Source organism: Pyxicephalus adspersus, chromosome 7 (genome assembly GCF_032062135.1).
Source record: "Pyxicephalus adspersus chromosome 7, UCB_Pads_2.0, whole genome shotgun sequence".
Lineage (NCBI taxonomy): Eukaryota > Metazoa > Chordata > Amphibia > Anura > Pyxicephalidae > Pyxicephalus > Pyxicephalus adspersus.
In genome coordinates, this window is record NC_092864.1 from 68,483,969 (window position 1) to 68,498,746 (window position 14,778).

Consider the following 14,778-nt stretch of genomic DNA (forward strand, 5'->3'; position numbering starts at 1 on the left):
TGATCAGTGAAGCTGGGTGATCCAGCAAACCTGGAATGGATCTGGTCCAGAATTGAAAACATTTACTAACAAATAGCTAATGACTTTTAGGAAATCCATTCCAGGTTTTCTGTATCACCCAGCTTCACTGGTGAAAGCCTTATGCTGCATACACACATGCAATTGTTGACTAAGGACTGCACAATGCATGAAGGAGCGCTGTACATACATCACATTCTGCTCTATGGAGAGGGGAGGGGGAGCATGATGGAGCGGCACCCTGCTCGGCTCTTTCCCCCTTCTCTTGCATTAGGATCGTTTGTCGTCCATCATCCGTGGATCCGCCAGGACTGTCATTCAGACGACCGACGACAGGCGCTGTACACATGCCAGACCCTCGTTTGATATTGGCCCTGATCCGATTATCAGGCGAGAACCATCGGAGGTGTGTAAGTAGCTTTAGAGAGCCTTAATAAATCAGGGCCCTTGTGTATAGTTATGAAGACAAACTATTCTTTTATAGATGCTTTTCCATGATCCAACCATGGTAGACTTCTGTTGATGTATTTGCCTACATCAGCCTAATCTTTAGATTACACTGTCCTTTGAAAATTATTATTTCAACAGAATATTCAATATAGATTTCATTTACAAATTGCTTACATGTAGTGTTTCTTCACTTCAATACAGGTACAATATTTAAATTCCTTTTTTTACTTTATTTGTCCTATATTGTGGGCTTAATATTATGAAACAATCCTGGTACTGTGACAAACTTCTTCATCTTATATAGATCATTACTGTGCATAATTAGACTCTAGATCAGGGGTCAGCTAACTCAAGCATTTAAGCCAGATAAGGCCTAGCCAGTAGTGTGTTCGGGCCTAATGCCCCCTGGCGGATCTGGCCTAATGCCGACTGGCAACCTGCAGTGGAGCCAAACGGCAACAAACTACCGGAGCTCCAGAGCCGCATGAGGCTCTTGAGCCTCCGTGTGGTGGCTCCCTTCCCTATTTACCCCAGTCGGCGTTAAAACTTCCGTCGCCGGGGTAAATAGGGAACATTCCCTTTCCTCTGTATGCATTACTGGTGGGGGCTGAGTCATTAGTGTGGGACTCAAGAGAGAGTCCAGCCTAGTGTGCTCCTGCCCACCCCTGAAATGACCTGATGGCCATAAAAGATTGCCGACCTCTGCTCTAGATAAAACAAAAAGGCTGGTAAAGAGCCATCAGGACTTAGTACATTCTAATACGGAGTCCTGTGTATCTTTGAACCACATGCGCAGTTTGGGAAAATGGTCACTCTTCTTCACTAAATTAAATGTGGATGTCTGTTTATTGTTTGTTGTCTTTTTAAAATCAATATACATTTGCCCGGAAGAGCTGTTTGATCATTTGAGAGGGAAGAGAGAAATATACTCCCCCTCCCTCTTGCACACCTGAGCCTTTATGGGAATCCCACCTTCCTGCTGGGCAGGTGCAACTCCTGGTGTGTACCCGGATGAACCGAAGAGGCTCACCTAATCCTTGCCCTTCAGTCCGGAGTCCAGGTCCCGTGACAACTAGCGAAAATACATCAACAAAATTGCCTAACAGAAAAATAATCTCAAACTCCTTTCCCAGACCAGTTTAAAGGGACCAGTGTCCATATATAGGGGAAATGTACCTTCCATCCAAGATCCCACCCCGTGATCCTGTACACTACCTAATGCAACAAAAATTCAAACCAACATGCCAATAGGGGCCCAGGCTGTTAACCTCCCTCATTTTAGCAAGAACAGCAATTCCCTGCACAAAGAGCCAGCAAGCCATCTCCTTCTGCTTTCCCGTTATTCATCATTTCTTTCCACACAGCTCCATGTCTATGTGCTAGGAAGGTGAGTGCTGGAGGGCTGTGTAGTTTGGAGAAGTAGTAAATAGTCACAGAGCTAACGCTCTTCATCCTGAACATGTACATGATCCTGAACATGAGCAGATGCCTCTTATTGTTTGGTATGTGATACAATTTGTGTGCATATAATACTAATGGTGTGATAAAGCAGAACTTCTATGTAACACCTTAGCATTATTATGTGAAGAGAAACTGCGAGAAAATCATCCTGAACATAAATTAGTAATTGTATAACAAGAATTTATTATGGTTTTATTGTCTATTTGGTAGATATGTTTTTAATAATTCTGTGAATAAAGCTATTGATATTTTTAGGACTTTGATAAATTTTTTTTTTTTTTTCCTAAACTACTCAATCCATTTTGTTTTGAGGGGAGTGTTATGTGAATACCAAGTTTCCTAAAAGCATAAGGAGAATCTCAATATCTAATTTGCAGTATCAGGCATTGATGGTATCAGGCACATCTATGGTAAAGTTCCAAGGGGCTGGTGGGCATTGCACTCCAGTTAATCAGTAGTTATGGAAGGCTGCCTGCAATTATTCGTTCATCTACTGGCAATATCCCAACTCCTCTATACTTTATTTTACTGTGTAGTTATACAAGATTTATCACAACAGGAACTACAACTAAGCAGGTAAGCAATATTTTGACCATGTGGCCTAAACCATACCTTATTTTAAAATGTATCTATACTTACAAATTGCTTCCTTTGAAAGGTACATTTTATGTACACTTTTTAATGGTTGCCTATTCTTCATCTGTTAATAATTAACATACACATTGTGCCATGATAAAAACATGGACCACAGAAGTTTATTATTTTAATTTTCTTTGTGCATGTTCCAAGAATCAGTTTGTGTACATTTTAAACAATAATTGCACAAACATTTCCTAATAACTAAGCCTTGCGGAAGCCACCAAGATATTAATGAACTTCTCCCAAGTAGATTGGACATTAGGGGTGAATTCAGATCCCAATTTAGAGGCCAAAACAACGATGAGCACATTACCAAGAAGCTATGAACAGAAATGACAAATATTAGTTATGACATGTACAATGTAATATAATATACAAATTAAAGTGGCAGGTATTGTAAACTGAAACAAACATTAGGAATGTTTTTTCACTAGGCTGATTGTATTATTTTCAATTTTTATTTTTGCAGATATGGTTAATTATGTACTTTTGAATTTTGAGATACAAAAGTAAAAAACCTTTGTGCATGCCTTCCTCTGTAGCAGAAGGTGTCTTTATTATATTTTCTTCTTCTCAAAGCTCTATCTTAACATACATGTAACCTACTGCTCTTTGCATAATATCACTGCCCCTATTTAATGTACAGCACTGCGTAATATGTTGGTGCTATATAAATCCTGTTTATTAATAATAATAATAATAATAATAATAATGATAAACATATATATTAATTAATATGATGCTTTCCCCAATGTTATAAACAGCCCAACAGAACTGTAGAAAATATACAATCCATTTCTACTATAGATATGTACCCTGAAATGCTCAGGATCTATCCGGAGCTCAGTGACCTGCTGATCACTGAAGGGAGCCAGGGTTAGTTTAACATTGTATCTCCCATGTAGATTGGACATTAGGGGTGAATTCAGGTCCCAGCTTTGAGGCCCAAACAACGATCAGCGTATTATCAAGGAGCTATAAAAAGAAAGCAAATAAAATATTATGACATATCAAATATAATATAGTATACTAATTCAAGTGTCATGTACAGAAACAAACTTTAAGAAAATGTTTTCCTTTATATTTTACTTATTGTTCTATTATTAAATAAATGTTTGCCTGAACATGGTTAGTTATGTACGATTTTATTGTAACCTATTTAAACTTTTGTTCCTGCCTCCCAGTGTAACAGAAGGTGTCTCACATTTCTATCGTAATATAAATGTAATCCTTTGCAAATTATCACAACCAAAAAAGATAAACACTTATATTAAATAAAAACTGATGATTTCCCCTATGTTAATAGTTAGTTAGTCAGCCCAACTGAAATGTAGAAAATATACATTCAATTTTACTGTGTCTCTGTACCTTAAAAATCAAAGGATCCACCTGAGACTCAATAGCTTTATGATTATTGTTAGAATCTAAGGCTTGTTTCACATCATCCAGATGGTTACCTGCTTTGTCAATGACATTGAGCATCTCCTTGCCAAAACTGACGACCTTGTCATTACTGGCAATGTCAGAGACTCTGGACAGAGTTCCTATGCTGCTTACATGTCTCTGGACCCAGGGGTAGACAACAGCCAGCCTAATAAATTCAATATATAATGCATATATATATATATATATATATATATATATATTATTTATTTATATATATTATTAAATATATTTTTTTTATTCTTTGCAGTTCCTATGGAGATAATAATTACAACATAGGTAAAACAGGCAAAAACACATTAAATAATCAATAGAAAAATAGATTAGATAGCTAAATAAATATTTACTCAGCTTATTGAATATGATAATGTTGTGTCTACTTTGAACACCTAGTTGTATGTAAGGATAATTAAGCACAGAACATCATATGGATTTTCAATTCCAATACATTGGCCTTAGGTGGTTTATAGATAGGCCTATAGATTTCAGTAATAAGGCTGGAAATGTACAAAGAAAGCAACCAAGGCTTGTTTAAATTAAGGGTGTATTAATGATCCATAACGAAGTAGTAAAAAAAAACATGATGGCCCTGATTTATTAAAGTTCTCCAAGGCTGGAGAGAATACACTTTCATCAGTGAAGCTGGGTGATCCAGCAAACCTGGAATGGATCTGGTCCAGGATTGAACAAATAGCCTGACTTTTAGGAAAACTTTTAGGAAATCCATTCCAGGTTTGCTGGATCACCCAGCTTCACTGATGAAAGTGTATTCTCTACAGCCTTGAAGAACTTTATTAAATCAGGGCAGATGACTTAATAAAGCCAACCTGGAACTTCAAAGTTACACTGTACTACTGTTGAAGAATACGTTACTATGGCTCCAGGATTTTATGTGAAGTGTTTTTCAAATGGAAATTTAGTGACCTGGAGGATTGTTATTAAGAAACATTTATAACAAATAAAGCGCAGTAAACAGACAGCCTGTGTCTAGAAGACACTGATTTGCATTTTAGTGGCATATCTAAAATAAAGTTGTTAAGGCTAAAATTTAGGGCATTTTTTGCTTTTTGAGCTGTTTTGGGAAATGCTAGGACCTTAGGTATCTCAGAATATTGGGAGCCATACCAAAATTTCTACTTTATTGTTTTTATATCATCATTTAAATCAGACTTCAATATTTTTACTTGCTGTTTATAAGTAAGCTTTTAAGTTTTAGACAAGAAATAATAAAAAGCAATTTATATTAAAAATCTGAAGGCAGGAACTTGGCTCCCTGTTTCTTTTCAGTGTTGGTGCCTCAGAAGCTGATGGATCTGACGTTACAACACAGGGAATTTGGGGTTTAGCCACATTATTTCCTTACTGAAAGGATTAACACAGAAAAATACAAATTACTGTCTTCATTTGCCTTAAGGTACACAATGTGTAGCTGTGCTGAATGAACTCATCCAGGCCTGGCCAAGCAAATTCTATTTTCAGTGTTTGTGACCCAGAAAGGAGTGGCATAAACATGATGAAAAATTATACCTGGAGCTATTTACCTGAAATGTTATACTATACCACCTCTGCACATCATAACTCAGACATTATGCAAAGGGGTTCAAATCTAAATGTAGGGACTTTGAGGGGGATTGACAAACTTCAGTGCTTTGAAAAAATAAATTCAATACTGTTTCCAAGCTATATATCTCTAAAATTAAGTTCAGTAAGTTTTCTGGCAAGTAAACATTATTTCCAGACAAAACAAAATTCATTGGTTATTACTAAATACAGTGGGATCATTTCCATTAGCTGATGGTTGATAAAGGTACGATGCCCCGGTGTAATTCTAATGAGTTAGGTGCCACACACTACAAAGGGAATGGATAAAGATGCCAGGGCATGGCCAAACTGGAAAAGAAAGGAGGTTTGGAAGGCTTTGGCAGAATTATGGAAGGGTGTTTATATTTGTTTTAATATATCCGTTTTTGTTTGATTTTCTTGAGTATAATTTGTCTTTTGGTAATACTATTGTGAGTGTCTTCTAAACTCACAATAGTATTACCAAATACTCAAAATTCTCAAAATCTCAATGTCTTTAATTATTTTTATTTGGGGCAAATGATTACTGGTAGGCAAAATCACCTAATTCAACTTTAACTTGGATGTCCATAATTCAACTGCAAAAGGAAGCAAATCCCCTGAACAAAAAATTGTCACCATAATTGCATCACACGCACACTGCATATTGGGTTGGTAAGTATTTTTTAAATGCAATATTTGTTGGGCCATTTTTGAACTATTTTGGCTTTATATGGAAGTGTGGGTTTACATGTGTTTTGTTTGTTCTTTTAAATTTTTTTGTCATGTAAGTTTAGTGGTGACCTTTTAGCAAATGTTTCTTTTGAATAAAATTGTTTGTAAAATGTTGTTGTTTGGTTTTTTGGGGGTTTGTTATGTGATCTCCTTTCCAATGTCCCAGGACACACAATTTAAAAAGTCAATTGTGATTGTTTTTAGGCTGTTCCCTTCTGTGAGATATTTGAAAGGCAAAAAACAGCACAATTGTCTTGTTAAAACTCAGTTGTTTGATGCGCATAGTTGTGTGCCACGGCGGACCCGCTATGTGCATGTGAACTGTGTTTATCAGTTGAAAAATGCACCGCACTTTTGCACAGTCCTCATTAAGGTAAGTTTGTATTTTTTTGTGTATATTGCTTGTTTTGCTTCATATGCACTCATGTATGTATAGACATGAGTGCACATAAAGCCAAACATGTAAATGTATTTTGATATACACATACAAGTGAAATCACTAAATGTTCCTTAATACATGTATTATAACATGTTTGCCTATAATCCTTTACTAAAATATTTGATTTCTCTAAAGTCAAACTAGAATGAAATTTTATTCAGGTCACAAATGTTTGTTGACATTTTGTTTTACACTCATACTATTGTACTTGCGTGGAGCGTACTCACATGGTATTGATAAATCAGGCCCTCTGTCTCTAATACAGGATGTGTCTTCAGGTGCTGGCACTGTGAGCTCCTGGTCAACCAGTCAGTATTCCGGAGCCTCCTTGGAACCTTGTGGACAACTGGCGGGTTAGATTATATGATCAATGAGAGTTTTTGCTCTTTTTTATTTCAAATAAGAGTGTGGCCAGATTTCACTAAGGGTTTCATTATTTATCAGGTGTAAAGGGTTATAAAAGATAAGAATGAACAAAGAATAAAAGGATGTGGTACCCTTTTGGCTACCGGGTCAGCTATTTGGAGGGCTGCAACTAATATGTAAAAATAAATATAAGAGGATAACCTTCAAGTTAGCATTTTCTGTGACCTTTTTTTGGGGCATTTTGGGATAATTTTTGCTTATATTTGTGAAGATACTAACCAGGGCTTTACAATTTGTGATGTTTCTTAAGCTGGTAGTTTATATTAACTTTTCTATCCAATTCCAACTTTTCAACCGGAAAAAGGTTAATGTTTCAACCTTATGTGATACCATCTTTCTTTTGTTTTATTTTCAATAGCTGGTTTTTGGCAATGTTTGGCTCTGTTAGACCTTGATCTGGAAGACCATGCATCATTCCTTCCATATACAGGCGGCAACAAAGATGGCCACATAGTGACTAGACTCTAAAGTAATTAACTGTATTGGTAGGAAGAAATCCTAAAGATTTTTGAATTATGTATGTACTCATTTTGTCACATAGTCATATACTTTAGGCTATTACCTGAATGAGCCTCTGTATTTTCATCCACTGTGATATAATACAACTTTAACATGCTCCCAGGATTTCTGGTTTGCACATTGTTTGGGGGTACTGGATTAATTTTTGCATGAAAAAGGCAAAAGGAATAAACTGTCTGAATTTTTAAAAAGCTCAGGGAGCGATTTCAGGTGAATCAACAATATAACAACAATATTTTTACATTAAGTGGGGTATTTCAAGACCAAAATCGTGTTTGAATGTTGGGGACCTCCTGGGGGCCACTCTCATGGCAATGAACATTAGGGTACTGCCAATTGTCTGTGTGCAGTGGTGCCCCTAAAGTTCACAAAACTTCAAGGCTGCATTCAGGTTGGCAGTAAAGGTGGCGATAAGGTTGCCGGTTACCCTTTTCTTGTGCCATGGAACCCTGGCTCGGGGGAGACGCTTAGTACCGCTCACTGCAGCCTGCAGCCAAATCTACAGAAGCTGCGGTGCAAGGGACTGGTGAACTTCCTGTTACACATAGCTGGCCACTTACCTTCTGTGACCCTCAATGTCTCTTGAACAGGGTGATATTGGTAACTGGAAATGTGGAAGCCAGAAGGAAATGCCTTTTCTCCTTCCCCATTAAAATGTTATACCCATCATATCACACTGCCCTGTCACACATAGCTATCCCCTTACTCTTTATGAACCCCAATATCCCTGTAAGAAAAGGGAAATGTAACTGCAAGTGGGGGAATCTTGTTTCTTAACTTCCAAAATTTCATCACTATGACGCCATCACAAGATATGAAAAACTACATAGCTATCCCCTTACTCTTTATGAACCCCAATATCTCTGTAAGAAAAGGGAAATGTAACTGCAAGTGGGGGAATCTTGTTTCTTAACTTCCAAAATTTCATCACTATGACGCCATCACAAGATATGAAAAACTATACCTTTCATACCATGCTACCTTGTCACACATAGCTGGAACCTTACCTTCTGTGAACCCCAATTTCTCTTTACCAGTAGAGGGAGGAAAATGTAGAATAAGTGGGGGGACTCTTGTGGCTACTCCTCCACAAAAATTGTACCACTCCTACCATACCATGGTGCCCTGTCACATATAAATGTCCACTTATGTTTCTTTGCACCAATTCACAAGTGCAATCAACATAAAACAGAAAGAAATAATGTTTTTTCCAAACTGAATATTGCAGTAAAAATATACAGCCAAAGGCCTACAACAATTTGCGTCTATCCCATTAACATCATGGGTTACCTGACCTGATCAGAGAAAACATGGCTAAACCCGACGCATTTCGCCGACTGGCTTCTTCAGGGGATGTGTATAGACTGTTTTTCAGAACTGTTATTGCAAATACAAGATTATTTGGAATTGTAGTTATTAATTTGTATGATGTACAGTATATGTAAAAACATCAACCAACAAGGTTAGATAATATTATAAGGGAATATATTTTGTTGAGAAGTAGCCTAATGTATTATCATATTATAAGTAATATACTATAATAGTATGCCTAAAATGTGAGTGGTCATAAAGCAACATAATGTATCATAATCATTAGTGATATTACGAAAATATTTTTCTCAGTAAATTATTGTAAATAGAAGGATATATTTACCTGAACCAAATCTTAACATTTTTGTAGGTATGTATATAATCAGAACAATTTTTATTTATAACTATGGGGTATTAAAGAAGTGTTGTAACCTCTGTTAAATTTGTATTATTACCTGTGTCCCCACAGGTTAGTTATCATTGTCATTAGGAGAGATAGTGATTTAAAATAAACATTTTCTGCCTATTACTGGAACAGGAGATGATGGGAACATTTAAAATTACAATACCAATTCAAGTCAAGCAAAGTCCTTAAATAGATTTAGACATAATAAATACTGACATAGACAAGAACCTTCATCTGTTTATAATTACTATAATAAAACAACTACAAATGTTTAGTTTAGGTGAATATTTTCTATTTATTGATCAATGTTTGTACATTTTTACAGTGATATATATAAAACCACATAAGTTCAGATGGTATTTTTTAAATATTTTTTTCCCCATTGCAGGGATCTGTGAATTTACACAAACATACAAAGAACATTTAGTTGTAGCCATGGCTCAGAGCAGCCACCAAGACATTAATGAATTTCTCAAAGGTAGCCTGGACTTTAGGGGTGAATTCAGATCCCAGCTTAGTGGCCAAAACAATGATCAGCATATCTCCAAGACGCTGTGAACAGAAAGGACAATTAATTATTATGACATAGTAAAGAATAGAAATTTAAATGACAGGTATATATAATAAAAGTGTTTTTCTGTTAGCAATAGTTTTATAAAATATTTTTATCAGTTGCATTACTTTTACATTTTTAGCTACAAAATTAAAAAAGGACATGCACTCCTGGGTAGCAGAAGTCACCATGGCTGAACCCTATTACAGAATGTCATGGGACATTAAACAGCCCCAAAGTTCTAAATGAATAATGATTGTACAAGTGGGGTGATATCCATCAGTGTGTAGCAGAGCTGAATGTTTTATAGTAATATTATCTATAAAATAGTTTAATACATAAGGCCAATGCCTATACAGTAACTTACAATACCATATGTGAATGGTCTTTCAGTGTTCTGTAAATGTAGTAATAATCTACCGCTCATTACACATATCATTGTCAAATAAACAAATATATATTACTTATTAGATGATGGCTTCCCAATATTACAGTTAATTAATCAAACGTAGAAATAAGAAGTGAACTCTAGAAAACAAATATTTTGTTTTTCTATAGATCTGTACCTTGAAATTCTCGGGGTCCACATAGAGCTCATCAGCGTGCTGCTTGCTGAGGGCAGCCAGGGTCTGTTTTACATTATCCAGATGGTGAATGGCGTTGTCAATGGCTCCGAGCACCTTCTTGCCATGAGCGTGGACCTTGTTAATGATACAACAATTATGTTTATGCTGCAAAGTACAGAAAATTAATTAGCAGTTGAAATAAAAGAAATTTAAAATATTGTGCACATTTTCATTTTGATAAATATATATTCATATAAATGTGTGTGAGCAATCCTTTTATACAGTTAAAAATGTATTTTTTTTTTACATTTTTCTTTTTAAATACATTTTTTTTTCAGTTAAAATCTCTTCTGCCTTTACTACCATAGACATAACTAGTGTTGTTGTTCGAATTCGGGTCGTCCTTATGTTTGACCTGAATATCGTTGTTCAAATTCGGGTCGACCCGACCCGAATTTTGCTGCATTCGACAAACCCGAATTTGGATTTCCCAGAATACACTGAAACAACTGGGCAGGGTGGGCAACTCCCCCATGCCCTCCAATTACAGCACGGATGCCTCCTCCATCTTTGTTGTGGCAGACAGCCGATTGGCTGTCTGTCACTGCATGCCACACAGGCAGTCATTGGCCTATATAAGGTGAAGGCGTGCCTGCATTTACCACTCCTGACAGAGATTTTGCTGATAGCAACACAACCTCCCTGTGCTGCTTGGCTTGTTTTCTTTGTCAAGTGAAAAAAAAGTGCTTTACTTTGTTAGACTGTGTCACACTCACACTATTAGTCAGATAGATTGTTGGATTGTACTGTATTTGGGATTTAGAGGTAATGTTATTGCTCTGTAGAGTTTGTGCCTAGCCATGGAGAACATCTGTCTTTATATAAGAGCCTTTCCTTGGTCCACCCATGGTAGTTTTCTCCTGAGTCATGTTCAAAATGTCCACTCCAAGCTGATTTTATATTAAGATTACATAATAGTCTGCTTTACCCACTTTCATTTTTCTGTTTGCATATGCTCATGAATAAGAGCAATTTTACCATATCCACTATGAGCCTGTGATTCAGAAATAACTTTGTCCTTATCAAAATAGAGAACGGACATTCATTAGACAAGTAAAACATTTTTTAGCAATGATGACTTCTCTTCTCTTGTTTATAATGATACAACAATTATGTTTATGCTGCAAAGTACAGAAAATTAATTAGCAGTTGAAATAAAAGAAATTTAAAATATTGTGCACATTTTCATTGTGATAAATATATATTCATATAAATGTGTGTGAGCAATCCTTTAATACAGTTAAAAATGTATTTTTTTTACATTTTTCTTTTTAAATACATTTTTTTTTCAGTTAAAATCTCTTCTGCCTTTACCACCACAGACATAACTATATACTTTATGGGGAACTTATGGTAATACTGGGAGAAAAAAGCTGAGAATGATAGATATTGAACAAACAAGAAGTGTATGTAGGGTGGGAAAAAATGAAGTTCAGATAATTAGAACATTATAAAGAGAAATATCACTGAGATCCTTGACCTTTGGGACAAAACAAGTTGAGATGTACATGAATGGGGGGGTTAATGGAGTGTACAACAGGAAACACATACAAAAATGTGAAAATAAGGGCACTAGGGTTTACAAAAGCCTGTGATACCAAGATAGGATTTACCCTTAGTGCATTTCAAATACGGCAATTAAGTTTTATTAAATTGAGAAGGATGCATGGAGAATACATGGAAGGATGCATCCCAGGCTCTGTTTTGTGTATTTGCTTCAATGGGCTAAGACACTTTAGCTGATGTAAAGTAGGGGAATGAGTTTCCCACCAGTTATGTAAGATAAATGTTTCTGCTACTAGTAGACAGACAGTTGGGACAGAGCATTAGGAGTCATAGCTTGTGCATCAGATTTAGGGACATGGAATAGGGAACTGAAGGAATATTGGGCGGGTAAACTTGTCACTGAATTTATGAGCCGGTGACCTTTCAGCTTTTATTTAGCTATTTGGAGAGCTGCAACTTATATGTCAGGATAAATACAAAATGTTATTCTTCAATATATCATTTTCTGCGGCCTTTTTTGGGTGATCCTGGGTCGGTGAATTGCTTAGTTCTGTGAATAGACTAACCAGGGGTATATCTATTATATTGTTATTTTGGTTCTAATTCCAAAACTGTATCAACTAAAAATATGGATAATGCTTCAGCTTTAATTGATCCCTAACTGTGAGCTGTGTCCTATAATATTTCTCTTTTATTCGGTGAGGGTACATCTGCATTGGGATGGCCTGTTGTTACACAAGGATGGGTAATGTCTGTTTCCTTTTCAATTCTTAGCAGGTTTTTGGTATTGTTTAGCTCTGTTAGACCTTCATCTGGGATACAATATCATTCCATAAAGGGGTGGCAACATTAATGGCCAGATGGGGACTATGGTTGGAAGTAATTGGTTTGAAAAAAAAGGAGAGAACATATTTGTGTCTATTGTACAAGATTAAATTGAATTCTAACTTCTAGTATGTGAAGACCTAAATGTGGCCTAATTTTGGTGTTGGGGCATTTGGTGTGGTGGTAGCAGAAGCTGAATGCTGTGGGGGATCTTTACAGAGCCAAGTAAAACTAAATGGCAAATGTCTTATTCTTTGCATCTGGATGAATTATGAAAACTAGTACAACTTGTGTTTAGTGGTCATTGTGTTAGGGGACGTTAAGGGAACAAGCTATTAGATTTATTTTACTCTTTAAATATGTTTAGATTTGTAACACACAGAGTCCAGAATATTTGGAATAGTACAGCAGAAATGCTCTGGAATTAAAACCAGACAAAATCTAGAACACTGCATGAAATGAATGCATTGGATATTAACCTGCCATAACATGCCATTAGGGTCCAAGGCTGTGCAACTGCCCCATTTCAGCAGCTACATCATTCTTCTTTTATTTTATCTCTATGAACCCCAATTACTCTGTATGAAAAGAGAAATATAATTGCAACGGGGGGATTCTTGTGTCTAACTTCTAAAATTTCATCACTACGACGCCATCATGAGATATGAAAAACTATACCTGTCATACCGTGCTACCTTGTCACACATAGCTGGCCACTTACCTTCTGTGAACCCAACTTTTTCTTTACCAGTAGAGGTAGGAAAATGTAGAATAAGTGGGGGGACTCTTGTGGCTACCCCTCCACTAAAATTGTACCACTCCTACCATACCATGGTGCCCTGTCACATATTACTGTCTGCTTATGTTTCTTTGCACCAATTCACAAGTGCATTCAACATAAAACAGAAAGAAATAATGTTTTTTTCAAAGTGAATAATGCAATAAAAATATACAGCCAAAGGCTTACAACATTTTGGGTCTATCCCAATAGCATCATGGGGTACCTGACCTGACCAGAGAAAACATGGCTGTTCCGCCAACTGGCTTCTTCAGGGGATAAGTGTAGGCCGTTATGCAGAAATGTTATCCCAAATACTAGAAAATTTGGAATTGTAGTTACAAATTTGTATGATGTACCGTTTATGTAAAAACATCTACCAACTAGGTTAGATAATATTATAAGGGAATATATTTTGTTGAGAAGTAGCCTAATGTAGTATCATATTATAAGTAATATACTATAATAGTATGCCTAAAATGTGAGTGGTCATAAAGCAACATAATGTATCCTCTGAAGAAGCCAGTTGGCGAAACGCGTCAGGATTAAGCCCTGTTTTCTCTGAACTGCATAGGCCCAAATCTGTCTAGTATAGGCGTCGGGTACCCCATGATGTTAATGGGATAGACCCAAAATGTTGTAAGCCTTTGGCTGTATATTTTTACTGCATTATTCAGTTTGGAAAAAAACATTATTTCTTTCTATGTTTTATGTTGAATACACTTGTGAATTGCCGCAAAGAAACCTCTGCTCTCTTTCTCTTTATTATATGTTGTATAATCCTCAAGGGGGGCTCCAGTAGTTGATAGAGAAACAGAAGGGGAGAAACCTTCTACATTCTAATATTTGTCTGCTGATGTTCTTTGAACCCCAATTTCTCCTGAAAGGGGAGCTGTAGGTATAATAAAATGTAGGATAAGTGGGGGACTTTTGTGTCTAACTCCCCTAATATTTTATTGCTGCAGTGCATCACAAGATAAGCAAAACTATACCGGTCATACCATGCCATCCTGTCACACATAGCTGGCCATTTATCTTCTGTGAACCCTAATTTCCCAGGAACGGGGAGATGTAGGGCCCTGG